The 26,782-nt window shown below is 38.6% G+C and overlaps 1 long non-coding RNA gene and 1 pseudogene across 1 annotated transcript; one reads left to right on the forward strand and one right to left on the reverse strand.

Annotated features, from left to right (window-relative positions):
* The first annotated feature begins 2,522 nt into the window (after positions 1-2,522).
* Positions 2,523-18,949, forward strand: LOC112652307 (uncharacterized). Its single transcript, XR_004817907.2, has 3 exons — positions 2,523-2,720; positions 7,756-7,818; positions 17,037-18,949. It is a non-coding gene; the product is annotated as an uncharacterized LOC112652307 (long non-coding RNA).
* A 539-nt stretch (positions 18,950-19,488) lies between these two features.
* Positions 19,489-26,782, reverse strand: part of LOC112652153 (splicing factor 3B subunit 4-like) — a 71,304-nt pseudogene continuing 64,010 nt past the window's right edge.

Consider the following 26,782-nt stretch of genomic DNA (forward strand, 5'->3'; position numbering starts at 1 on the left):
TCTATAGGTTTATATTCTTGTGGGTTTTACCATACAGTAATTGGACAGGGACCCAGCTGTTCTGTTAGGACTCAGAAATGCCAACTGCTGTAGTTTCTTCAGAGAAGAGTCCTCTAATGCCCTGCAGAGACAACTAACTGTCAGCATTCTGGAAGCTGAATGGAGGGAGGTGTCGTGGGTTCCACAGTCCAGCATGATTTTCATTTAATCCCTCATCCCTGCCCGTAGCTGGAACACAGCTGTTTTAATATCTTTAGTAAACCTGTCTTCAGCCAAGGAGGTCCCTGATGATATGGGTTGAGGAAGGGCATCTTGGCTTCCAGCTTTCTAATAAAGACTCAATCTTTCTGTTTCAGCCACACTGAGGGACAAATACAAGATTAGTCGGGCATAAACTTGTACAATTTAGGGGCTCTCCTTTAAAAAGAATGCAAAATTAGTTACCGGGCTCTGGTAGAGGCTGTGTAGGAGAAGAAAACTTCATTGACCTCCCTCCTCAGGTTGCCTTTCACAGGAAGCAGGGCCTTCAATGTTGCAGCGTTCCAGGGGGTGAGCAGAATGATTTCGGTGCAGCTACGTCAATCTCTGCTCAGCCAGATCAGTTTTATTTGTCCAGGAGCCTTCTACCTCCAGCTCTTTTGTTACCATCTCTTCATCTCCTATTATTTTTGTTGTTGTTGTCCTTTTTTCTGGTGAGTTTTTAGGAGGGAGTAAAGAAAAACAAGAGTGTTTGTCAAGTTTAACCTGAGCTTCTGTAAACTCATTGTAGAGTCGGAAGAAATCTCTGAGACCATCTAGTTCAGGGATGCTTAACCTGGATTGTAAGGAGGTTTGTGAATCTCCTCCTTTCCAAATTACATGCAGATTTTGCATGAAAGTGTTCGTATTTGTTTTTCTGGGGCAGAGGAAGAGCTGTAGCTCTTATCAGATTCTCCAAAGTTAACATGCCTTGATACTCACAGTTGGGGAAATTGTGGTCAAGAGTGACAGACATTACACACCTCACTGATTCTGTGTGTCTGACGATAAAAAAAAAAAAAAAAAGGCCTGATTCTTAGTCGAGAAGTCACCGAAGGGTAGAATTTTTCAAGCTATGAGCTTTCCGACTCTGGTTTTTCTCAGTACACTCTAGTCCTCTCTCAGGTGTATAAATATGGACACGTGTAAGATCTTTGCTCTTGCTTAATGGAATGCTTGCTCCCCCCGTTTAATTGTCTTCCTTTGTGAGGAAAAGTCATTTTCCTTGATGGAATGATGTCCATGATTGTAAACAAAACAGGGAGATCTCAATCTGTACCTTAGCTGTGTTTATCTTGGGTTTAGCCACCCAGAAGGCCTTTGTCTTGGGATCCTCTAAATTCACAAGGAATCTGACACTGTACCTACATAGCCTGCTCAGCAGTGACTCATTCTAAAGGAGTAAGAGCTACAGGCAGCCTAGAGTTGGTGGGAAGGGGTAATTTTGGGGCATTGGGGCATTCTTCATTCAGCTCATGCTCTGTCCAGTTCCCATGGATCCTTGTCTGAATGCTAGGGAGAGACTGCAAATAAAATCTCAAAGGGATATTTTCATGAAAACCTCTGAACACTGGAAGCACAAAAGCATCGCTGCTTTGGGATTGTATGACACTTTCAAACTGAAATTGTGAGAAATCATTCCCTATTTTGGTAGAATTGTGATGCAATGTTTAGTTTTCAACAGCTTTAGGGTATTTCTACGGCAAGGGTGAGAGTCTCAGAGGGCTTGGCAGTCATCTTAGGGAACCAGGAAAGCAGGAAAACTGTTGTCTGGTAGCTGAGAGAATTGTGACCATCATTGCTTATGAGATACCTCCTGGGGAGGAGAGGGGGCATCTGGGGTGTTAAAATGTTTAGGCATTCCTGTTGTAAGCCTCTTATTTGGTCGTGGCAGGAGAAACATGAGACACATGCCATGTGTTAGGATACCTATAGTGAAGAGAAGGGATATGTCTTTTTGTGTTTTGAATTTCAGGTATGCTATTTCATTAAGAAATCTGTAGTCAGTATGATCTCCAAGTATCGCTGAACCTTCAAGTCCTAAGATGATGGAGGATTTAAATTTCACCAAAAGGATTATGTGATTTGCATGTGGATCATATTCCACAGAGGTAAGGCTGCCAACAAGTCATCATATGGCATTATCTGGAGATACACTCCTCTGCGGACACTCTCTAAGTCTTCACTGGAATCAGTAAGAAGGTGGGAAGTGTGAGGACTGTGGGGCTGTGTCCCCCACAACATATAAATGCTAATGATCAGCTCTCCTTCCTATGTGATGCCAACATCAGCCTTCTCTGGGGGGATTAATATATTGATTGGCCCTCTGGATGGCAGTGACCTTCCCAGTGGGAGAAGTCTGGCTAATCCCTTAGTTTCTCTGACAGCAGGTCCGGAAGGATCCTGTTGCCAGGAATCGAAGGTAGTTGTTACCTTGACAGCAGGACTGCAGCATGCTTGCGTCTCTCCTGGTCCCCATGTGATCCTTTGCTGTGACGCTTGTGTGTTTATACCTGTGCAAGACTCAGGAAGGTAGAGACAGCCCACGTGTGTCCCATATGCCCTTTTCGGGAGGCTGGGCCCGCTGGGGGCAGTGTGCATTCTCTCTGCTGCTCTCTCAGTCCTCAACAGATGGGACCCTTTAGCCAGAGGGGGAACTCTCAGGGAGGACAGCATGGTTCCTGATATGGGCAAAAGGCTGGGTAAGTAAGCACACTTACACTTTCAACAAGCCAACTGGCTAAAATGCTTCCCAACACGGGGCGCACGTGAGAGGACGACCGCCTTCCCCTTCTGGGTGGCCCGCGTGTTGCTGGACATTTCTCAACATCACATCGGAATTGGCTCAGGGGTTTCCACCACCCCTCTTTCTCACTTTATTGTTTCTTACTTTATATATTCAAATGCTTTATACACTGCGCATTGCTGGAGCTATGGGCTTATAAGTGTTTGGGGGTGAATTGGGGGCGTTTTAGATTTGAGGCTGTCCCTGTGATTACTGTTATTGCTTAGCTCCTTCTCATTTCACCTGGATTTAATATACTTAGTTGTCCTGCTGCAGGAATGCTGCCACGTCTTGTCTTTCACCTCAAGCTTCAAACTAAATTCTAGCTTTTACACAGAGTTCCACTTAAAACAGTCTCCAATATGACCTGCTTCTCACTGTGTAACTGAAGAGATCGTCACGATGACATATTCATAAGTGGATATATTTGGTCATTTGCAGTTTCTTCCTCTTTCCCTTCCCCCTTCCCATTCCTTTTCTTAACCAAAAATCCTCTTAGAAGATTCCATATCTTAGAGGGATGTAAAAACATTGGGCAGAATGATCTAATTCAAACTTGTGTTTTATTTTATTATGTTTTCTTTTATCCCCCTCTGAAGCACAAAGTCTTTCACAAACATGCTGTGTTCTGCAGCAGCCAGTTACGGGGACTTGGACATCGCAGCGTTCCCCACCCTGGGAGCACAGGGGACGTTCACAACTGGATTGCTCTGCGGCCCCCCCCCCCCATTAGGGTTCCTGTGCAATTCTCCTCTTCCATGTGCTTGTGGAAATTCCCCCACAAGACGCTTTTCATTTGTTCATGCAGAGCCCAGGCGAGAGCTCACACCCGGGGCTTCCCAAGCTGGGTTGCCACAGCTGCCAAAACTGGAAGTCTGCTGTTGCACTGCAGTCTAGCTGCAGATCCCAGTGAAAGGTTGGTGCCAGCACAGCCCAGCGCTGCCATCGCCGCCTTGCTGTGGCTCTTATCTCAGGCACCTGAGCCAGGGGAGCTTCTGCAAAGTGAGGAAAAGAATACGTCCTTGCTGTACATTACAGTGAAGACAAGGGGTTCTAGAACGGGCTTGGTTAGTGTTAAAGCACAATGGTTAGATAGACAGCGCTTTCTTCTGAGCTCACCTGCATTGCTTCTGCTACAGCCAGAACTTCCACCTGGAACTAATCTGGTTGGAACTCTGATGTTGCAGCTGCCTTTTGAGCCTGGTAAGCTGGGACCTTGCTGCCACCAACACCTTCTCATTTGGGATCCCTGCTAATATCTTGGCCAATTCTGTTCTTGAAAATGAAAACTAAAGTGTTTCTTCCGTCAGTTTTGGGAATGATGGGAAGTCTTGTGCCACAAAGTTCCTAAGTTGTGAGCCAGCTGTTAATTCATACGTGCAGGGCTCAAACATGCTGCTGGAATGCCTGGGTCCCCCTCGGTTCTGCTCTCAGCTCTTCAATCTACTGCCCTCCAAACCTGAGGTCCTATTGCTGAATTTACTGCAGCAGACACCCTCCTCCCTTTGGTAAATTTTCTGTTATCTCTCATTATATCTTACTTTATGTGAGGTTCCCTAAGTTAATCAGACATAATTGTATACATATAAAACCTAATTGTGGATTTGATTTAATTATTTTTCCAAGGGGATCCAGGTCTCAGGTAATCTAGTTTATGCCAATAGATTGTGTCTGTAAGAAGGATAAAGGGTGGTGGGTATCCTCTTATTCTCTCTAACTTGGGTGTATCTGAGTCTCATCTCCAGCCCAGCCAAGGCTGTGCATTTGCAACCAGTTATAGTTCAAGTTTCGAATATTTATTTATATATAGCTCCCCCACCGATAAGACACTGTATTCTCTCATCTTCCTTTTTTTAAAAAAAATGATAAACTATTTCAAACATTCAGAAAATTATGCTGAAATAACTATTTCGAACATTCAGAAATGTGTAGAAATGAACACAATACCATGTAGCCGTCTCCTACATTTAACTAGTGTGAACATTTTGCCATCTTTGCTTCAGATATTTTAAAACAAATACAATGTTACAGAAATAGTCAAGGTCCTGTACATACTTCTCCCCAGCCCATAACTCCCTAAATACCCCAGAAGTAAGCATTCCTGACATAGACTTTTCCTTCCCATCAGTATTTTATGCATTTTGTTTTTATGTGTATATCCATATCAATACATAGTATTATTTTATGGGCTTAAAACTTAAATGTATGCTATTATTCAGTAAATAACATAATCCAACTTGATATTTTCTGTCAAACTAGATTTTTCAGGTTTTTTTTCCATGTTGATACATTGGATGCAATTCATTTGTTTTTCTATTATAGTGATTATCTTTGAGAATATACCACAACTGGATATATACGTCTCTCAGTTGATAGGCCATATGGCTACTTTGAAGAAGAAGCTCCCTTATTTTCTATTCTTCCAACTTTTGCCTTATTACCTCCAAAATGTTTCATTATTTCTTATGATTCTGATTATTTTTAAAAAAGATTTTATTTATTTATTCATGAGAGACACACAGAGAGAGGCAGAGACGCGGGCAGAGGGAGAAGCAGGCTCCATGCAGGGAACCGGATGTGGGACTTGATCCTGGGACTCCAGGGTCACGCCTTGAGCTGAAGGCGGGCGCTCAACCGCTGAGCCACCCAGGTGTCCCAATGATTCTGATTATTGGCTTAGATTCTAGAACCCTTCTTACCTTACTTGGCTCCAGTGTTGGAATAAGTAAATTGATACCTGAATTGAAAGACACGGCAATTTATGGACAAGAAAGGAGTACATAGTTATAAGTTCTGAAATGATGACTTAAAGATGCTCCAAGGGGAATGCCTAGCTGGCTCAGTCAGTAAAGCATGAGACTCTTGAGCTTGGGGTTGTGAGTTTGAGCCCCACATTGGGTATAGAGGTTACTTAAAATTAAAAAAAAAAAAAAAAGAAATAAAGATGCTTTAAGGCCTTATATGAGATTGGTACAGATGCTGTAACTGTAGTGGGAGCAAGTGTGATTTTGGCAATTCTTTCTAAACTCTAAAAACTGACCCTCAAATTATGGGTAGCTTATGGAGTTGTTTTGGGTATTAAATGAAATAATTCACATAAGACTTATAGTGAGTGCTTGGCATAGGGTGAGTATTCTGTTCATCTTCAATATGAGTGACAGTTATTAGATTATTCGAAGGTAGATACCTTTATTTTGTTAGTGGGGCCTATAGATAATTACTCTGCTTCTTGGCTAGAGCTGCCTATTTGTGTGTTCAGGGAGGGATGCAGAGGATGTAATTGCAAAGCTCTTATAGGGGATCCCTGGGTGGCGCAGCGGTTTGGCGCCTGCCTTTGGCCCAGGGCGCGATCCTGGAGACCCGGGATCGAATCCCACGTCGGGCTCCCGGTGCATGGAGCCTGCTTCTCCCTCTGCCTATGTCTCTGCCGCCCCCCCCCCTCTGTGTGTGTGACTATCATAAATTTAAAAAAGAAAAGAAAAGCTCTTATAATCTTAAGCTTATATGGAAGATTCCTCAACTGTGCTTCAAAGGCAAAATAGACTTTTGGATGTGTTGAGAATTCTGTATAAATTCAAGGGAATTGTTCAGTATCCTAACGTCTTTTTTTTGAGACAGAGGGTAGGTGGAAAATGTGGGGGAGAGGGGCAGAGGGAGAGGAAAAAAGAGAATCTTGAGCAGGCTCCATGCCCAGCTTGGAACCTGATGAAGACCTTGATCTCACAACTCTTGAGATTATGACCTGAGCCGAAATCAAGAGTCAGGTGCTTAACCGACTGAGCAACCCAAGTGCCCCTCTCCTAACATCTTCTAAGAGCATTATCTATAAAGGGATGCAAATACTGTGTTGAAATATATTCTATAAAGTAACTTCAATAATTCCAGTATACTAAATATAATCTAAAATGATCTTTTCATATGTAAGCTTACATACATGTTTACAGCCTGTTATGTTACTAGCTCCTAATAACTAGTCTTATACCTGTGTTTGAAAACTTCATGCATTATGAATAATAATGTCTGTAATAACAACTAAGATAACATGAAATTCTTTTACTTCATTTGTATAATTGTTAAATCTTTGGGGACTATATGTGCAATTACTTAGGAAGGCAATATAGAGATGATTTTCATTAAGGGACGTAAGGTAATATAAACATATACACAGGATTGAGCAGTCTGTTAAATAAAGATAATCTGGCCACCACTTTTTTTTTTTTAGATTTATTTATTTATTTGAAAGAGAGAGGGAAAGAAAGAGAGAGATCAGGGGAAGGGGCAGAGGGAGAGAGAGAAAATCCTCAAGCCGACTCCCCGCTGAGTGTGGAGCCCACTATGGGGCTCTATCCAGGACCCTGAGACCATGACCTGAGATGGAACCAAGAGCCTGATGCCCAGCTGACTCAGCCGCCCAGGCACCCACTGGCTACAGTTTCTATACTTCATTTTAAGCATGATTTTTTTTTTCTTAGAAAATTCAAGTTCTTATGATTGATAAAATCTAATACATTTTTATTTTTATATATTTCAATAGCATTATTTTTTTCCTCCATTTTCTTATAGGGACTTTTTCCTTTTAATTGACATCTAAAATGAATATTAACATCTAAAATGAGTATTTATATGTTTCAAATCTCAGTAAGAGATTAGGAGTAGGTAGCTTTGTAGAAGTTCCTGTAGAGTCTTGCTTAGACATATTTCCTATATATTTTAAAGGAAGAAATAAGTGATTTTCAATATTTTTCCAACTAATGGAAATTTGCACATTGCATTACCACAGCAATAAGAATGCAAAAGTCTAAGAATAGGATGCCAAGAACAGAACCTAAAAGAGGGCCAAGAAGAGAAGAAATGAAGAAATTCTTATATTAATTTAGGTATCATGAGTTATTATACTCTCAATGAAAAACTTTGAGATTCATCAAATAATTGTTATTTTTTTCTTCTTACAGATACCCATACCTGTTTCATAACCGCCTCTGGCTGTAAACCTGAACACCGATGCTTGACCTGTTGTAAGTCAGAAAGTCATATATGGAAAAAAACAGCTTTGCATTTTAACCTCTGTCCTATCTTTACTTAAAAAAAAAAAAAAATTAGAGGTACCCCGAGAGCTCAGTTAGTGAATCATCTGACTCTTGATCTCAGCTCAGGTCTTGATTTCAGGGTCGTGGTTAGAGACAGAAAAGCCTTTTTTGTGTCTGTAAGCAAATGTCTGACCTTGTTCTGAATTGATTAACTGCATAGATCTAGCTTTACTAATTTAAATTCCCAGAGCTCCTCTTGTGGTACTGGTTGATTGTCAATAAATCATTGCTATTGTTGTTGATGATGAATATAGGTAAGAATGTGGAGACGCATTTTTCCCTTTGTGGCTTGATATAAAAAATTTCCTTTTCAAACCATTATAGGGAGATATCTATTATTTGTAGATCTTACAACAGTGAGTCATTTATGCATCCCATTATAATTTGATGTAGATACAATAGTTTTTATCTTTGCGTGGAAACAAATCAGAGAGAAGTAATAAGGCAGCATTTGGAATTGTTGGCAACTTTAAATGTTCAAAAAAATGAAGTCACAAAAGCAAGAGAACAAAGGCCTCATCCTGGCTGATTAGATGATTTAACCAGCAGTTGGTGTTGGCACCAAAACATCAACCAGACTGTTTAAAAATAAAACAAAACAAAAAAAAACCTTGGGGGCTAATAACTCTGTCCTCTTGGGGGAAAGATCTAAAGTATGTCCCTCATTATACCTTTCAGTACACATATTTCCCTTATGAATTTCTAATTGGAAGAAAAATATGAAGATATGGCATTGTAAGAAAAACCAAGAGTGGGAAACAGTAATAAAGTGTTGTGGCCCTTGTGCAAGGGAGTTTTATCCTTTGCAATTTGGGAGGCAGTCAGAGACTCAGGTCTTGTTATCAGAGTATCATCTCCTCTCTTCATCTAAGCATCCATGGCTCACGTATTGATGCTCAGAGGGAGAGATCCCAGGAAAAATGGATTGGAAAAGTTGCCACATTTATTGTAAAGAGATTTTGCAGTGTGGAGTGGCACATACAGGATCTTTCTCCAAACACTAGGCAGTGTGTGTCTATTTTTGGCATTACATGATAAATAGGTCTTGTGCTTGTAGTGATACAGAAAAAAAAACACTTTTAAGAGAATTTATATTCAGCTTTACTACTTTATGATATTTAAGGCTCCAATATTTTCATAGATGATGCTAATCTGTTAGTACGTTTTATTACTGTGTAAGTCTCAGCCTTTAGTACATATAAGGATATGTGGTCTGGGAAGCTCTGAGTGTTTTCTGACAGATCCTCCACATGTTAATAGGGAATATTAACCACACACAGTGAGGTTAATGAAGTTCTCTATTTTCTAGGGGTGTTTTTTTTTTTTTTTAAACAAATTTTTTTTTTAATTTTAATTTATTTATGATAGTCACAGAGAGAGAGAGAGAGAGGCAGAGACATAGGCAGAGGGAGAAGCAGGCTCCATGCACCGGGAGCCCGACGTGGGATTCGATCCTGGGTCTCCAGAATCACGCCCTGGGCCAAAGGCAGGTGCCAAACCGCTGCGCCACCCAGGGATCCCTCTAGGGGTGTTTTTTACACTTTTTTTTGGATTACAAGAAACTGGATTTTTGTGCATATGTTCAGCTCATGTGACAGTCTTCATTCTTTCAGGAGAAGAAATGTCTCTTTCTTCTCCTGCAGTCTTCAATGAAGTCACCAGGGCCAAGTCCTACGTTTTCTAGCTTGAAAGTCTTGACTTACATTTTACGTATGTTCTATCAGTTTTCAATGGACAGGCTAAAACTTAGGCAATTGAAGGTTTTTTGGGTTTTCTTTGTTTTTGTAACCTGTGGAACTGGACTTATTTCAAATTGTTGACCAGTAAGACCATATGTTAGTCTTATATACTGTATAATATGGCTTTCTGTTGGATCAGTGTAGTATTTTCAGAAGAGCCTTATGAATCTAACTATGTTAGGAAAGGGTTTCAAACTTCACAGTGAGCTTTTGGGATCTGGAAAACTTGAATTTCTTTCCTACTGCTGTGTGAAGCCATCCTGCACTACTCTTGATGAGATGGCAATAGCCAGCAGACGGAAGCAAAACCTCTATATCCTGGGAAAGATCAATGGGCAGAGCATTTGATCACAGAAGAGCAGAAATGAGTTTCAGGAGGAATGCTAAAGGCCAGATGGCCCTGCAGAGGTCTGCCAAGATTTCAGAGGCCACAGGACAATCAAGCCAACAATTGGACTGTGCTCTGCCTATTATACAGACAGCATTAGAGCAAGGAGTACAGGTTATTTAGAAAAAAATATGTGTCCAAGATAAGAAAAAAAGTGGGAGTTTATTTATCTGCTTCCTAATAGTGGCTGGACTTTGTGACCTCTGCATCTGCTGCCTTTTGCTCTTGGCTTAGTTGCTTATTGATTGCACAGGTTCTATTTGGATGATGTTTGATTCTCGCTGACTGGCCTCCTTCCCTTACATAATTACTTATTGAGTGACTGATAAATCCTGGGCACTGTGTTAGAACTGGATGTATATAATGAATAAGATGTATATGGCTTCTGCTCTCATGGACCCTGTGGTCTAGTGGGGAAGATAGAAAATGGAACAGATAGTTATAACAATGTATAATGAGGGATATGAAAGAGAAGGTACAAAATCCTATAGGTACACATAGCAGGAGATCCTAATATAATTTAGAGATCAGAAAAGGTCTCCCTGGAAGGGATATGTAGGCTGAAACTTGAAAGATAAGTGGGAGTTTGCTAGTAAAGTAAGGAAATATGCCAGATGGAGATGTATATGAAATTGTGAAATTGAGAAATAATTTGGCATAGTTGAGCAACTGGAGGCTAAAGTGGAGGGAAGGTAAGATGGAGGGCCTGAAGGGTGTCTATTTCTTTCTCTCCCTACCCGTACTCTAGGGTATGAGGCAGGAATGATAGAGGTGGGGAAAAGGTTTTGTTGGGTACAGAGGTTCAACTTTGGCAGGAGAAAGTACTTTATTGGAAGTGGGAAGTATGATTCCAGAATGTGTCGTGGGAACAGAAATTGACCACAAAGGCAGAGAATTGGAGGCTAGAGTAGGTTTAAATGATCTATGTAGGGTGGCTGGAAACAGTTTGAGACTCAATAGAATATGGAAGTAGCTGAGATAACCCAAGTGGTATGTGTAGAGAAAGGGGAAAAGAGTTAAAAAGAGCCCTAAAGAACTTCGACATTTAGTTAACAAAGAAGAACAAAGAAGCAAAGAAGATTGAGAAGCCAGAAGGAGAGGAGGAAAGCTAGCAAATGGTGATACCAAAGAGATGACACAAAGAGAGTCCTTTCAGGGCTGGGACTTGCCTCAGGTCACAAAATGTAAGAGAGTGCCAAAAAAAGTCTAATTAAGGTAAATAATATTTTAACACAATATTAAAAAAAAAAAAACCTAAGTTAAAGCAAAAATTGGTGATAAGCAAAACATCAAACTTTTTTTTTTTTTTTTTTTTATCAAACTTCTAAATAAAGACAAAATCAGAGGCTAGATTAGGTTAAGTGGCCAGATTAGCCACCTGGATGGCTTAGTCAGTGAAGCGTCTGCCTTCAGTTTGGGCCACGATCTCGGGGTCCTGGGATACAGCCCCACATTGCTGGGCTCCCTGCTCAGTGGGGAGCCTGCTTCTCCCTCTCCCTCTGCCCTTCTCCTCTCACTCATGCTCTCTCTCTCTCTCTCTCCCTCAAATAAATAAGTAAAATCTTTAAATAACTCTGTTAAAAAAAAAAAAGACAAGATCAGGATTACTGAATTTCCTGTTGCCTCAGGCTTCAATATGCCTCCTCAGGACACATTACAATATTAGATTTAGAAATCTTTTATATTTAGAAGTTTGATATTTTGTTCATCTAAAAAGAGGGAGTAATAAATTGTGTTGGGCAGCCTGGGTGGCTCAGCGGTTTAGCGCGGCCTTCAGCCCAGGGTGTGATCCTGGAGACCTGGGATCGAGTCCTGCCTCCGGCTCCCTGCATGGAGCCTGCTTCTCCCTCTGCCTGTGTCTCTGCCTTCTCTCTCTCTCTCTCTCTCTCTCTCTCTGTGTCTCTCATGATTAAATAAATAAAATCTTAAATAAAAATAGTGTTAAATGTGGCAGAGAAGTCAGTAAAAAAATGGGTTAAAATGAATCCATTTGGATTTAGGGACCAGGTATGGTCCCTAAAAACCAGGTATTTTCTCTACCTTGTTTTAATAAATCAAAATAGAGGTTATCTTATCTCTGCAAGCCTAATCACCACCTCCTAAGAAGCTAAGTCTTTTTCTGAACGGAGATTGTGTAAACCATAAACATATGTTTTGTTGTTTAAAAATGTTTTTATTGTGGTAAAATGGATATAGCACAAACTTTACCATCCTAACCATTTTAAGCGTATAGTTCAGTTATATTAAGTACCTCATAGTGTTGTGTAAACATGCCACCATCCATCTGGAGAATTCTTTTCATCTTGCAAAATTAAAACTATATATCCAATAAAAACCTTTTTAAACTTAAATTCTATTTTGTCTGATGTAGTATAGTCACTCCTGCTCTCTTGTCTGCATCAAATGTCTTTTTCCATCCTTTTACTTTCAACCTGTTAGTATCTTTGGATCTGAAATGAATTTCTTGTAGACAACATGTAGTTGAACTGTGTGTGTGTGTGTGTGTGTGTGTGTGTGTGTGTTTTCCATTTTGGAATCTCTGTCTTTTGGTTGGAGAGTATAGTCTATTTACATTTAAAGTAATTACTGGTAAGGAGGGACTTCTGTCATTTTGCTATTTGTTTTCTATATGTCTATAGTTTTCCTGTGTCTCATTTCCTGCGATAGTAAACACGACGTTATAGTCCAAGCCTTCCCCTGGAAGTTACAAGCCTTTAATAGTCTCCGAGTTCCCAAATAGTTACAGCAGACAAATTCTGCCAGTGTGATTGTTTCCTGGGTGGGGAGACAGATTCCTGATGCTCTTTACAGCCTCTTTATAGCATCTTCCCAGGATCCTCTTTCCTCATCTCTACATTTTTAACCTCAAGGTATCTTTTATGTTAACTTTAGAGGGAAGGGAGATAATTCCTTACTTTAATGAAGTCGTCTTTCTAAGTTCTCTGGATGGATCCTTGTTCTTACCTAAATCCCTGGAGCAGGCATATCTGAGGGTCAGAAATGTAGGCTGGGGTGCCCGATAACTAAGTAGAATTGCTAAGAATGTCTGTCCGTGTTGACCTCTGAGAAAGAGAAGTCCATTTCTGTTTTGTTTGTAGCTTTAAAATGAAAACACAAACACAAACTAATTATTTGGGAGGCACGAGGCTCTTATTTTTTTGGCACTAGTCTGTTTTTTAAAATAATTTGTTTCTTGACAAGTTCTTTAGTTTGAAGTACTATGCACAAATCAGTGCTATGTACAATACAATCCCCAGATCCCTCCCTAATAAAGATGTTTATGTACATTCCTTCTCAAGTGCTCTGATGCTTATTATTTAGATTATACCTTTTGCCTTAGGCTCCAATAAAGCTCATTTTTTTGTTCATATACTATTTTTTATTCTAATTATTGTTGGGATACCTCAGAAGATTAGAAGTAACTTGTCACATTCCAGCCACATGCCCAAAATCTGGGGAGCTCCAGCTTCACTTCTCAGTGTGTCAAAAGTCTAATTACACTTATAAGGTAAAAAATTTTCATTTAGGTCTCATAAACTCAACCTCTGGCCTTAGGATGACCAACTGTCAGGGTTTGGCTACAACTGTCCAGGTTTTAAATCTGAAGTACTGTGTCCTGGTAAACCCCTTAGTGCTGAGCAAACCTGGGCAATTAGTCACCCTATTTGACCTACAAATATTCCTGGACTGCTTTATTAAAGTCATTGCACACTTCCGGTTCTACAAGTAACAGATGACTTTGCTAATTTTACATGTTCATGTTCTTGCTGAATTTCTGAGGACTCTGTTCAAGGATATTGCACAGTCATGGACGGCTGGTGGTTTGGAGTGAGAGGAGAGTTAAGAGATCCTGCGCTGCAACCATCTCATTTTATAGATAAAATCCCAATTGCAGTGGAAAGTTTTAGCCATCTTCGTTTTACTCTGGCTGCTATGGTACCAGATTTCTGCAATGTCTTCAAACATCTCCTTTCCCACTAATTAAAAACAAATGATTATGTTGGAACATCAGCTACAGTAAAGGAAAAAGTAACATTCAGCTAGTTTTAAATTGTCCAATAATCTTTTTCTAATGCCTCTATTTGCGTCACAGGCATTTTAACTTCCCTCGTGTCTAAAGTTCAATGTCTTTCATGGATTACTCATATTATCTGAGTGTGAAGATAAATATGGTCAGGTTAATTAGCATCGATTTTAATAAGATCCCAAAGTAATTTTATACAATGCTTCCTGGAAAGAAAGAAATTAAGCTTGATAACTGAGATGATGGGATTTAAAATAGAAGCAAAGCAAGGGACACCAAAGAAAATAAGCACAGAAAAAGGAGAAAGATATTGCATATTCTGTGTGTGATATATGGACAGGTTTTCTTTTCAGAATTGCACAAAGGACCTTTGTTATTTTGCCTTCAAGGGAAGTCAGAGTCCAGTGGTTTTCAAACAAGCAGACTGATCTTGTAGGCTTGTTGAGAATTCAAATACCTGGCTCCCATTCTTGGTCATTCTGATTCAGTAGCTCTGGAGTGGGACCGGGGGATTTCTATTTTTAATAAACTGCAAAGTGGCTCAAATGCAACTGGTCTGGGAACCAGTAATCTAGGCTATTTGAAAAGGCTTTCCTATTTTTCACTTTGGGAAAAATATTTAACGGTCATTTCTCAGGCTTCACTTAATGAGATGGCAGGTATCATTTTGCTTCTTTTAAAGAGAGGGAAATTGAGGAAGCTAGAGTCACATTTTAATGTAAGAATATGAGAAAATGAGGATCTTTACACCCAAGTTTCGTCCTGAAGAGTATATTAAGGTCCTGAAATAAGATCCACTACAAAGAGCAAGGGTGAATTCCTCCAGAGGGCAAATGGGACTGTGCAAAGCCATTTGTATATTTTACATTTGGCCATAATGAAGAGACTGAGTAGGAATGGCCCTTGAAAACTGCCCAATAGTCCAGCATTTCTCAACATTAGTCTGACTTGTACTGTAGAGGTTGTCTAACCCTAATTGAGTGGAGAAGAAATGGCCGAAGTCTCTCTTGTTCACTATTCATAGTAGAAGTATCTATTAAGTGCATGTTTACGAGGCCATGTACACACATACCCACATACCCTGAAAATCCTCTGGGAAACTAATATGAAGCCCCAAGTTCTTAATTAGCAGAATAGATTCCCCAGCCCTGTCACTTAATAGTATAGCAGAAGATGTGCTTGGCAATTAATTGGATGAGCTGTAAAACTGGAATCCTGACCACTTGTGGTCGTTAAAGATCCCAGGGCACTTTCCTTATGGCAGGCGGAGTCTTAGAATAATTCCAACCCTGATAATTAAATTAGATTCTGCCCAGCTTCCGTTTACACTTTCAGTTGGACTCTGTTCCTTTTATATCTCTAATTGCAGTGAATTTGTACATTAGTAGAGAACCACTGGATTCTACAGATGCTTACAAATGGTAACAACAGCATCTCCTGACTTTCAGAGTAAGGTTTACTGGTTAGTGGTCCACAGGTGTACTTTGTACAAAAGTGAATTGTTGCACTGGCATCTAACAGGACCCAGTATCACTCCTGAAAGATTAAGCCTGTTAGACATTTCAGTATATGATTAAAAATACATGTCCTAATAACACTTATAAATCATTTTTTTGGATGATATATTTCTATAAACAAAATAATTAATAGGTATACTTAGTAGCAGACTGGAGCCATATGTTTCATAAAAAAATCAAAATATAAAAGGGCTGATCTTGGTTACTAGGATAGGGTAGGGATACGCACAGTGAGACATGCTGGGAACCAATCTGCTGACATGGAATTTGTTGATGCAGAATTTTACTTCATGTTCTTCATTATACACAATTGGCTCCTAATCTCCTATTACATTTTTCCAGAATGAGGTTTGGAGGGTAGTGATTATATATATGTACATATAAACAGTTACATTTTTTACTACCACAAATTGTTTTGTTAATACAGATGTATTTTCAGGCAAATGAAAATCCAATGAACTGTATGTTTACTGCAAATATAGTGCTATTATATAAGGTGAGCAAACTCTTAGACATTATTTATTTATTTAATTTTACTTATTTATTTTTAATAGATAACACAAATATTTAATTTAATTCTACAAGTTATTATTTGGTAGGTTGTTTCTGGGAATTAAAATTCTCACAGAAACATTTTTAAAGATATGAATGAAATATTATTTTCTTATTGTGGATAATAACTTTCTACACTTGAAAAGTACTTAACCCATGCTCTGTTAATAAACCAAAAAAGCACTTTATTTGGTATGCAGATTAACTCATTCACATACAGTAAAATGTACTCCCCCAGTTTATGTGGTTTGTTAACATGTTTGAGACTACGTTCAGTTGAAGATTGTTTTTGTCTGCTTTTGTTATTGTGAAACTAATTTTCTGTTTCAAAAAACATACCTGGCTCAAAATTTCTTACCTTTCACACAAAATTGATCAACACACATATCCATACACTCTCCATCCCCCCCCACCCCCCCAATGCTTAATACTTGAGAATTTTATAATTATTTTCTGTGCATCTGTTCTCTAACCCACAATACTGTTTCACTTCAGTTGGGTAAAAGAGGAAAAAATAAATCAGAAGGTAGATACCAGCTGGTTCTCACTGTAAGAAAACTCTTTTTATTACCTGGGTTAATGGAGGAAGAATTTTTTAAAAGTGCATTTAAGGGTGCTTATAAAAATATTTTAAGTATAAATGAAATCCTATAATGAAAAGAAGTGAACTTTTGTACTTAGAAGGTCTTTCAAAATAGCAAAAATTCTGAGCAATATAGATGGCTTGGAAATGAATCTGTCTTGTGTTTGAAAAGAAAAAAAAACTGGGTAGGGATTGTTTGTTTATTTAAATGGTAAAAATGGAAAAGCCTAAAGAAAGGAAAAAAGGGAGAAATAGTGCATCAGATTGTGTTCTTATAGCTGTTTTAATGGAATTTTGCTACAACTGGCTGATTGAAACATGTGTTCATCTTTTTTTCTTCTAGAGACTTCTCTAAACTGAAAGTAATAAAAACTCCTCACAGTCTGCAGTGTCAAAGAGAATGGGGTGCCATTCTCCAGTGGGAGAAGTCCCACATTCCTAATGTGGCAGAGGGATCTACCTTTCTAAGGATGAACTGCTAGCCTTTCCAAGATGGAAGAGTTCTGATGTAGTAACTCTATTGTAGTTCGAAATAATTTCTCATTTCCATTATGATTTCCTCTTCAATAATGCAAAATTCAAAGTTTATTTCTTACCTTCCAAACATATTTTCTAGTTGTCTTTTTGTTATTGATTTCTACCTTAATTGTTTTTGGAAATTGTATGCTCTATTTCTATTCCTTTAGTGGTTTCCCTAGAAATTACAACATGAATATTTAATTAATCAAAGTCTAAAAGTAATCAATACCTGTATTGCCTTCTTAGACAATAAAGGCCCTTAGAACACTTTAACCTCAAATATGTCATTCTTGTTTGGACAGGTGGTATTATTGTATGAGTTCATTAACCCAAAGGATATTACTATTGTTATTTTATAAAAATGTCTTCTTAGATTTATCTATGTACTTACCACTTTATTTGGCTCTTTATTTCTTTTGTCTTCTTGAGCATTCTATCTAGAAGTACTTTTCTTGTGCTCGAAGTATACTCTTTAGAATTTCCTTTACTGAAGATTTATGTGTGGCGAAGTGTCTCTGTTTTTGCTTTTCTTAAAATATCTTTATTATGCTTTTATTCTTGAACAATTACTAGTTGTAGAATTCCTGTTGGCAAATATTCTCTTTTAGCATGTTAAAGATATAATTCCACTATCTTCTGGCTTCCAATGTTGCTGTTGAGAAGCTAACTGCCTGTTACTTATTTTTAGTTAATTTCTTTCTTATCTCTGGAAGCTTTTATGATTTTAAAATTTATTGTTTTCTTTGCAGTGCTGCTCTTTCAGTCTGAATTTCTTTTTATTTTTCCTGTTTGCTATCTGTAGAGAAGTTCTGCATTTCTTCTATGAGGCAGCAGTGAATACCAGCCTGGGATCACCTTAACTGTGTTCATGACTCCAGGTTCCTTGATCCACCCAGGTGATAGTGCTCCCCTGTTTTAGGAAGTTGTAGTCCTTTGGAACCTTAATTTACTGAAGAGAACTTCTCCTATTGGAATCTCATGTCCTGGGCCTTTATTTTATTCCCCTGGGTTGTCAAATGCCATCAAGGCAATACTGCTTCTGTGCTGGCTTCTCTCTCTGGTCTCTGCTTTCCTTTCAATTTTAGCCTGGTGATTGCTTAATATCTTGTAACCTCTTTGATGCTTTAAAGAAGACTGAACAAATATTTGACCTGGCAATTTTAGTTGTTTTCATTGGGAGGGTGGTCTAAGTAACCTCTTCTGCCATTGTTGGAAATCAGAAAGATTTCAGCATAATTCTGGAATCAGCAAGTAGACGGAACAGAGATAATTGCTGTTGCTAAGTGGTATAATGGTAAATTTACCATTGAGTGTTTTCAAAAGAGGACATAGAATTATAGGAATTTGATTTGTGCCCACAGAATTTTGTAAAGGCTTCAGGTTCAGAGATGCTAAATAAAGAGGAGAGTGAAGGTAAGGAGTAGGGCCTTTAAAAAGACTGATTGCCTAACACCAGCAGCAAATGACTCCTCATACTCCCCCATTAGAACTTTCTTTCCTGAAGAAATTGAACTTTCTGGGGCTCCTGGGTGGCCCAGTTGGTTAAGCATCTGCCTTTGACTCAGACCATGATTTCAGAGTCCTGGGATCGAGCCCTGTATCAGGCTCCCTGCTCAGCGGGGAGTCTGCTTCTCTCTCCCTCTCCCTCTGTGTATGAGCTCTCTCTCAAATAAATAAATAAATAAATAATCTTAAAATAGAAAAAAAGAACTTGAACTTTTCTAGATCTCTACATGCTGGCCTTAGTGTTTCCCTCTTCCTGTGGACATGTCCTTGCCTACCCACCACAAAGAGAAATCCACTGGTTAAAACAGTTACTATATACAGAACTTCCAACCATTTTTTAAATGTGTGTGTGCCACTTGTCAATATGAATAGAAACCAAGGAACAGCAAAAAGTTGTAGAAAGTTTGCTTTGTGAAAGAAGAGACAGAAATAAACAAATAGACAACGTAAATACGGAGGAACAGTAATACTGCAGAGAACTTCAGAAGACAAAACAAAATTAATTTTATTTATTATTTATTTATTTATTTATTTATTTATTTATTTATAAAGAAGGAGTTTAGTTTTATTTTCTCTGTGCATTTGCAAAACACTTAGGACCAACATAGAAACAATAATAAAACCTCCTGTGACAATTACACTAAAAAAAAAAAAAAACCTGAGAAGGTTTAGTGCCTTAGCTCTAGGGAGCTACAGCAAATCTGATTGGCCCAAGGAATTGAAAAGATATTAGGACGATAAGACGGAACAGGAGGTGAGAGAATTAGAAATTACTGAGGAAGAGGGCCTCGGAGTGGGCCACGAGGGGGAACTGGAGGCCCCGGGGGTGGGTCTGGGTGGAGGCAGGGGCCCCCACTGGCAGCCGTAGGGTGGGGGTCATGGAGGCCCAGTGTATCCACGAGGAGGCATTAGTGGAGGAGGTCCAAGTATCCCATGTGGAGGCATGGGACCTGGGTGACCCATGGGAGATCCAAAAGGAGGCCCTGGAGCGGGCATGCGCATCAGAGGAGGGCCAGATGAGGCATTCCAGGTGGTGGTCGGGGTGGTGGCTGCCCCCCCCCCGAGCCTGGGGGCCCAGCATGTGGGTGTCCTAGGCCAGGAGGGCCGTGGTGGGCCGACTGCAACTGAGACATCCCTAGATGGGGCGTCCCACTCTGGGAATGGGCGAGGCTGCGAGTGTCCATGTCCAGGACGTCTGCCCCTGGGGTTCCTGCTGATGGTGGACCGTGTCCTCCAGCCCCAGGAGGCATAGGTGGCGGGGGCATGGCTGGGGGTATCCCAGGTGGAAGGGCTCCAGGAGGCGGCACTGGGGGTGGGAAGGACCCAGGAGGAGGCATGCCTGGTGGAGGGAGCCCAGACCCCAACGATGATACGACAGGATTGGGGGCGGAAGGTGGAGGGGGCGCATCTGCAAACAGCTGGTGAGGGCGGTCAGCCTGGGAGAGGGGTCCTGGGCCGCTGGAAGTCGGCAGCTGCCGCGCCTTGAAGGCACAGGACACGGGGATGGGGCGGCCTCGGAGACCCTGCGCGTTCAGGGCCTCAATAGCTGCATCCGAAGCGTCAAGTGAAGCAAAATTAATAAAGGCATAACCTTTGGAGTTGCCTGCATCAGGCTCCCGCATAATCTTAGGGGTTTGTAAGATGACCCCGAAGGCGCTGAAAGTATCATAAGAAAGATGCTACTTTCATAAAACTAGAGCAGGATAAAATGAAAAGATAAAAGAGAACAAGAAGGATCTCCTGAAAAATTAAGATGTAATGGCTGAAAAAAATCAATTAGACAAAAATCTCTCAGTATAACAAAAAGTAAAAGAAAATGGGGGAGAAGCAGCTTAAAGGAGCAGTCAACTGATTGCTGTTCTAGGAAGAAATACTAAACAGAAAGGAGGAATATAACAAATATATAATATCAAAGCTGATGTATAGCAGATTTCTAGGTCAAAAGGGCACTTTGAATGCTTTTCAAAATGAATGCAAGACTCATACTAAGGCACATAGGTATTGCACTGCAATATGCTTGGGAAAAAGAGAAAATATGGTAAATTTCCAAAAAGAAAATTTAGATTACTTTCAAAGAGGAAGTACTCAAAGTGTCACTGAATTTCTTAAGGCGACCTATTGCTTGAAGGCAATAGAGGAATAACTCTAAAATTTGAGAGAAAATTATTTCAAACTTAGAATTCTATACCTAACCAACTATCAATAAAACTGTTAACAGAATAAAGATTTTTAAGATGTCCAAGGATTCAAGAAATTTATCTCTCACATACTGTGAGAGAATTTCTTAAATTTATTTTAAGAAATTTATTGAGGAAGTTTTCTAGCAAAACAAAAGAAGAAACTTAAAGATTTAAGATATAAAATTTAAAGGAGTCATCACGTCCCAGGGTAACTCTTTTGCCAGAGGCCTAGCATGTATTCAAATTGCAGTAAAATGCCAGAGGGCTCGGAAGGTTATTTCTCCCCATACCTCTAAGACACAGCGTAATATTACTGATGGAGTTTTTAGAAATAAAAATGGAGAATAATTACAATAAAGATTTTACAAGAAGGAAAAAGAAGGCAATTTGAAACTTCAGGAAAAACATGTATCCAAGAAAGAAACGTCTGTTTCTTCAGTGAACAATATTTATATGCAAATATTATTTATAAACTTATTTAAAATACAACCAATAGTGTGCTGGTAAACATTTAACAAATTACTCTAAAATACACATATATCTACATACATACATAATTTATGATAACTTTTACTTGTATAAAGGATATATATGTAGCCCACCATTTACAAATAACAAAATATACAAGACTCTTCACAGTAAGTTCTATAAAGTCATTGATTCTCACATTGTGCTTTTGTTGAGTTTTGCTGAATTCTTGGAACCATAGCTAACTTATGGTTGTGACTGACAAATAAATATACTTCTGATATGTATGTTGAATTTTCTTTTATCTTAACAAGTAAGAAAAATGAGGGGTACCTGGGTGGTCCACTCGCTAAGCATCCAACTCTTGAGTCTGGCTCAGGTCATGATCTCAGGGCGGTGAGATCAAACCCTGCATCAGACTGTGCTGAGTGTGGAATCTGCTTGAGATTCCCTCTCACTCTCCCTCTGCCCCTCCTGCTTGTGCTCTCTCTGTTTCTGAAATAAATAAAATAACTCTTTAAAAAAAAGTAAGAAAAATGAAACAATGAAGACATATGTCAGAACTGCACTCATTTGCTAATGACACAAACAACTTCTTTGCTGAAATGAATACCGGAAAAGTACTCCTTCATTTTTTGTTCTGTTCACGATGTAATGGCTAGATATGTAATATACTTTAAGTTATACCTAAATTATTAAGCTTGTCTCCATTATTTTCCTGAGTCTAAAGTCTAGACAATTAACCAACCAATAAATCAAAGCCCAGATTTGTAATCTGCTGATTTCAACAGTGAAATGCTTCCACCATCATCAATATCAAGCTATCAATGTGCCACTGAACACGGAGTTGGGAAGCTACAGGTGGTAGCATAGCATTGTATAGTATTTCTACCATACAGTTACATTAAATGTAAGTAACTTCAACAGCATAGATAATAGTAAAATGTAGTAACATAATTAGGAACTTTAAATTTTGATGTTCATTACTTTTTAAAAAATATTTATTCATTTATTTGAGAGAGAAAAAAAGAGAGAGAGCTAGGGAAGAGGCAGAGGAAAAGAATATCCAAGCAGACTCCTGCTAAGCACAGAGGCTGACTCCGGGCTCAATCTCATGACCTAAGAGATCAGGACCTGAGCTGAAACCAAGTCAGATGCTTAACCAACTGGGCCACCCAGGCGCCCCTCATTATCTTTACTTTTAATATAATTTATTTAGTTATAAGTTCATGTAATTTAATTTTTAATAATGGCTATATTTAACACTTAATTGGCTTGTAAAATTCCTAAAACAATTAGCTTTTGCAAGTTGGCACAAGTAGGCTCCAACATACCCCTGGATATGGGGCTATTGTGTAGAGTGGGAGAAACTAGGTTGGAAGTGGTATAAAATAGAAAAATCTCCATTTCCCATAGTGTAAAGCAAAAATATCATGACTAAAGATGTTAAAGGCAAAAATATATTTTTCTAAAGATTTTTATATAGTCATTAAATTATTTAAATATGATTAGAGAGAGAAGGATTGGGAGGCTGAGTAGTTGTAGGGCAAGACAAAGATTTTATTAGAGGTATTTCATTTAATATTTAACCCTGGGTATGCACTAAATTAATTATTTTTTAAATTAAATTTATTAAATTAACCCCTGGGTATATACTCTAAAATATTAATAAGAATAAAATAAATGCAAAATATGTATTTAATAATATAGACATTTTGAAGTAGTGTGAGATGGTATTATTTCTCATGGTAAATGGTCTTATATACTGTTCCAGATGTTTTGTGTCAAATCATTATTTAGGTCTAAAATTTGATATAACTTTTGGATATTTTTGACTGAGCCGTTTTGAAGTGGTATTTAAAATTTTGCCAATTTTTGGTTGATAGTGTCAATTGGGACAAATTTGAGATGTTTCTACTCTGACTGTGTAATTTGCTGCTTTCTTTTGGCAGTCACTGAGCTCTTATGGTTTTAGGCCGTTGTTGGCTCACTAAGATTTTAATTAGGCAGCTGAGTCCCATATGTTGTATGCACTGCTTTAATTTCACTAGCATGTTTATTTGTGTGGTTGTGGCATTTTAACCCCCTGCTTTCCCAGAGGACATACAGACAGTCTGGTAATTTGATATATGATGTAACCATAGGACACATACCAGTTCATCAAATGTCCTAAGCCTACCTACAACTTTAAAACCTGTCTGGAAAGTGAGTACATAGTAAATTCTGTTCATTGTCTTTTATCAGGTCAGTTGATTTTGTTTCTTATTTTTTATTCTCATTTCCACACTAATTTTCATTACAACCTTTCAGTTTTGGGTTATTGCATTGGCCTCCTAACTCATCTTTCTACCTTCAAATTCCACTGTTCAATCCATCTTGGATAGCATCAATAAACTAATTTTCCAAAAGTATCACTTTAGTGTCTCTACCCTTCTCAAATATCATTTAAAAAAAAAAGATTTTATTTATTTATTCATGAGAAACACAGAGAGAGAGAGAGGCAGAGGGAGAAGCAGGCTCCATGCAAGCAGCCAGATGCGGGACTCGATCCTGGGTCTCCAGGATTACCCTGGGCTGAAGGTGGTGCTAACTACATAAAGAAATATATATATTTTTAGGTAAAAAAGAAAATAAGTTTCTCATATACCGATTGATACAAAAACTGCCTTTCAGACTGTATGTCACATGATCATACCACTCACCACTCACGATACCTGAGATATCTTGAAGTAATTAAGTTTCAAAGTAGAGTATAGCAGTTGTTCCCTTATTTTTTGGGTTAACTTCCAGCATATTTTGATGTTTTTCTATTTAGAGGCATCTAGTTATGATTTATTGATTGTATGCTTTCATGAATATGAAAGAGGCTTAAGAAGATTTAGGAAAGAAAGCAGATTGAAGAGAATGGTAACTGCACGTGTAAGAGAACAACAAAAAAAAGGTCAAGGGGCAGCCCGGGTGGCTCAGCAGTTTAGAGCCGCCTTCAGCCCAGGGCCTGATCCTAGAGACCCGGAATCGAGTCCTATGTCAGGCTCCGTGCATGGAGCCTGCTTCTCCCTCTGCCTGTGTCTCTGTTTCTCTCTCTCTGTCTGTGTCTCTCATGAATAAATAAATAAAATCTTAAAAAAAAAAAAAGTCAAGCTATTACTTCAATTCTTAATATGGCTTTGTAAGCCATATTATGTAGTAAAAATAGTGCAGCTAATAAGATCTGACAACAAGTTGATCGAAAAGATTCAAAATTACTGAAATGACAATTTGAAACAAAAATTCATATCCTTATATTTAACAATACATTTCACTTTAAGCGTTTATTGTATTTGAGATTTTAGTTAGTGATAGTACAAAGCCATTAAATTAGCAAGATGTGTAAACTGTGCACCTAAAAAGGACATATTCCAATTTTGTGGAGCTTGAACTTCAGTTAGTTTTGGAGGATTCTTTAAGGAAAAAAACACAAAATGGTAAATGCAAAGTCAAGAGTGAAAGTGAACATTTATTTAGAATGAGAAGAAATCACAACAAATTACTCAGCTTAAAAAGCAGAAAATACCACAAACAACATAAAATCCGGAAAAATAACAGCGTTTTTATGGATGAACTGCTGACATGCCTCTATAATAGCGTCTTACTATCTTTTTAGCTACATCTTCTTTGAATACCCTTTTGTAAGACAATTACTTTGTAGTATTTTCTAAAGACAAAATAGAAGGGTACTCATACTTTAGCATAAGTGATCAAAACTTGTTTTTATTATCAATAATTTGCTACTAATAGTGTTACACAGATTTTTAGGACTGTAGTCAAATTTGGAGAAACTTTTATCATGTGAATGTTTGGGCTGCAAGATTTTGGGGAGGTTAATATTTTGTCACGTAAGAAAGACTAACTTGAAATGCTCTCTGAACCAATAATACCAACTGATCAGAGCAAATTCAAATGCTTTTTAAAAAAATGCCCTCATGTTGCAGTGAGCTACATAACTGTATAATCAAATTATTCTTATGCTATATATTTTGGCCTATTAAACAAACAAATATGTAGGAGTTCAGTTATAGGAACACCTGTTCTTTAATTGTTTTGCTAAATAATTGTTTATTATTTTGTATAGCAAAACAATAAAAACCACTTTATCTGGTCCTTCCAGATTTCATCAGGACAAGATACATGCAATAGACTCTGATAGATGGCAGACATAAACTGTGTGACTTCACACATAGACATACCGATTGTAGTATTGCTATACAATCAGTGCCTCACAAACACAAGAATTATAACAAATTCTGTTTCATGTGAATACAATAAAGAGAAAACAAAAACCTATGATTTGTTTAAAAATGAATATGGTGACAGAAGAATTTCTAATGAGAACCCAATGGTTTGCTTATAATGTTACATATCTGATGACTGGAAGAATTTTTTACAGATAAGCTTCTGGTTCCAGAATTTCACACATTGTTTCTCTTCACTTCCACATATTTTTGACACTGGGTGACACTGGCCATAGAAGAGATTCATATTGTTATATGACCTCTGATTGTGCACGTCACATCACAGCCACATATGAGTCAGTAGAGTGGGCAGGAACATTCCTGGAAGGCACCTTCTACTGGGTTGGCTAGTGACCACCTAACTACACATGGAAGAGCTTAAGAATCACATAAAGACATCCCACTAAACCCAAGCTAAATGTATTCCCAATTCTACTTCCCCTTATTCAGATCCCAAAAATGGTTGCATCCACCTATATTCCCTCTAGCACAAAGGACATATAATAGAAAAATCAGTGTGGAAAAGAACATTGTCTTAGTTACAGCCAAAATATCTTACCTTTACCTCACCTCTGCAACCTTTTTAGATATATACATTGTGGGGGAAAAGCTCATGCAGGTGCACAGTCCTGCACTTAAGCTTTGTGAGCATCATGGTCTCTAACTTCAAAAAATGAAGTCAAGTGGCTACTAATATTTTAATTGTATTTAAAGCATTTGACACTTAACAAAATATAGAATGTTGCTGAGCTTAATGATAAATTCTTTTGCAATTCCTTCTTTATTTAAGAGTAAAGAAAAAATCCACTGGATATCTTTGGACATCTATGTCAGCCACTAAAGTCAATTATCAAAATAAAATGTGTAGAGCCAGATTTTGAATTGCTATGTCATAAAGTGTTATTCAAAGATTAACAAAAAGGGGGGATCCCTGGGTGGCTCAGTGGTTCGGCACCTGCCTTTGGCCCAGGGCACCATCCTGGAGTCCCGGGATCGAGTTCCGCGTCGGGCTCCCGGCATGGAGCCTGCTTCTCCCTCTGCCTGTGTCTCTGCCTCTCTCTCTCTCTCTCTCTATATCATGAATAAATAAATAAAGTCTTAAAAAAAAAACAAAGATTAACAAAAAGGGTATTAAATCATATTGC

This window comes from Canis lupus, chromosome 13, assembly GCF_003254725.2.
Source record: "Canis lupus dingo isolate Sandy chromosome 13, ASM325472v2, whole genome shotgun sequence".
Lineage (NCBI taxonomy): Eukaryota > Metazoa > Chordata > Mammalia > Carnivora > Canidae > Canis > Canis lupus.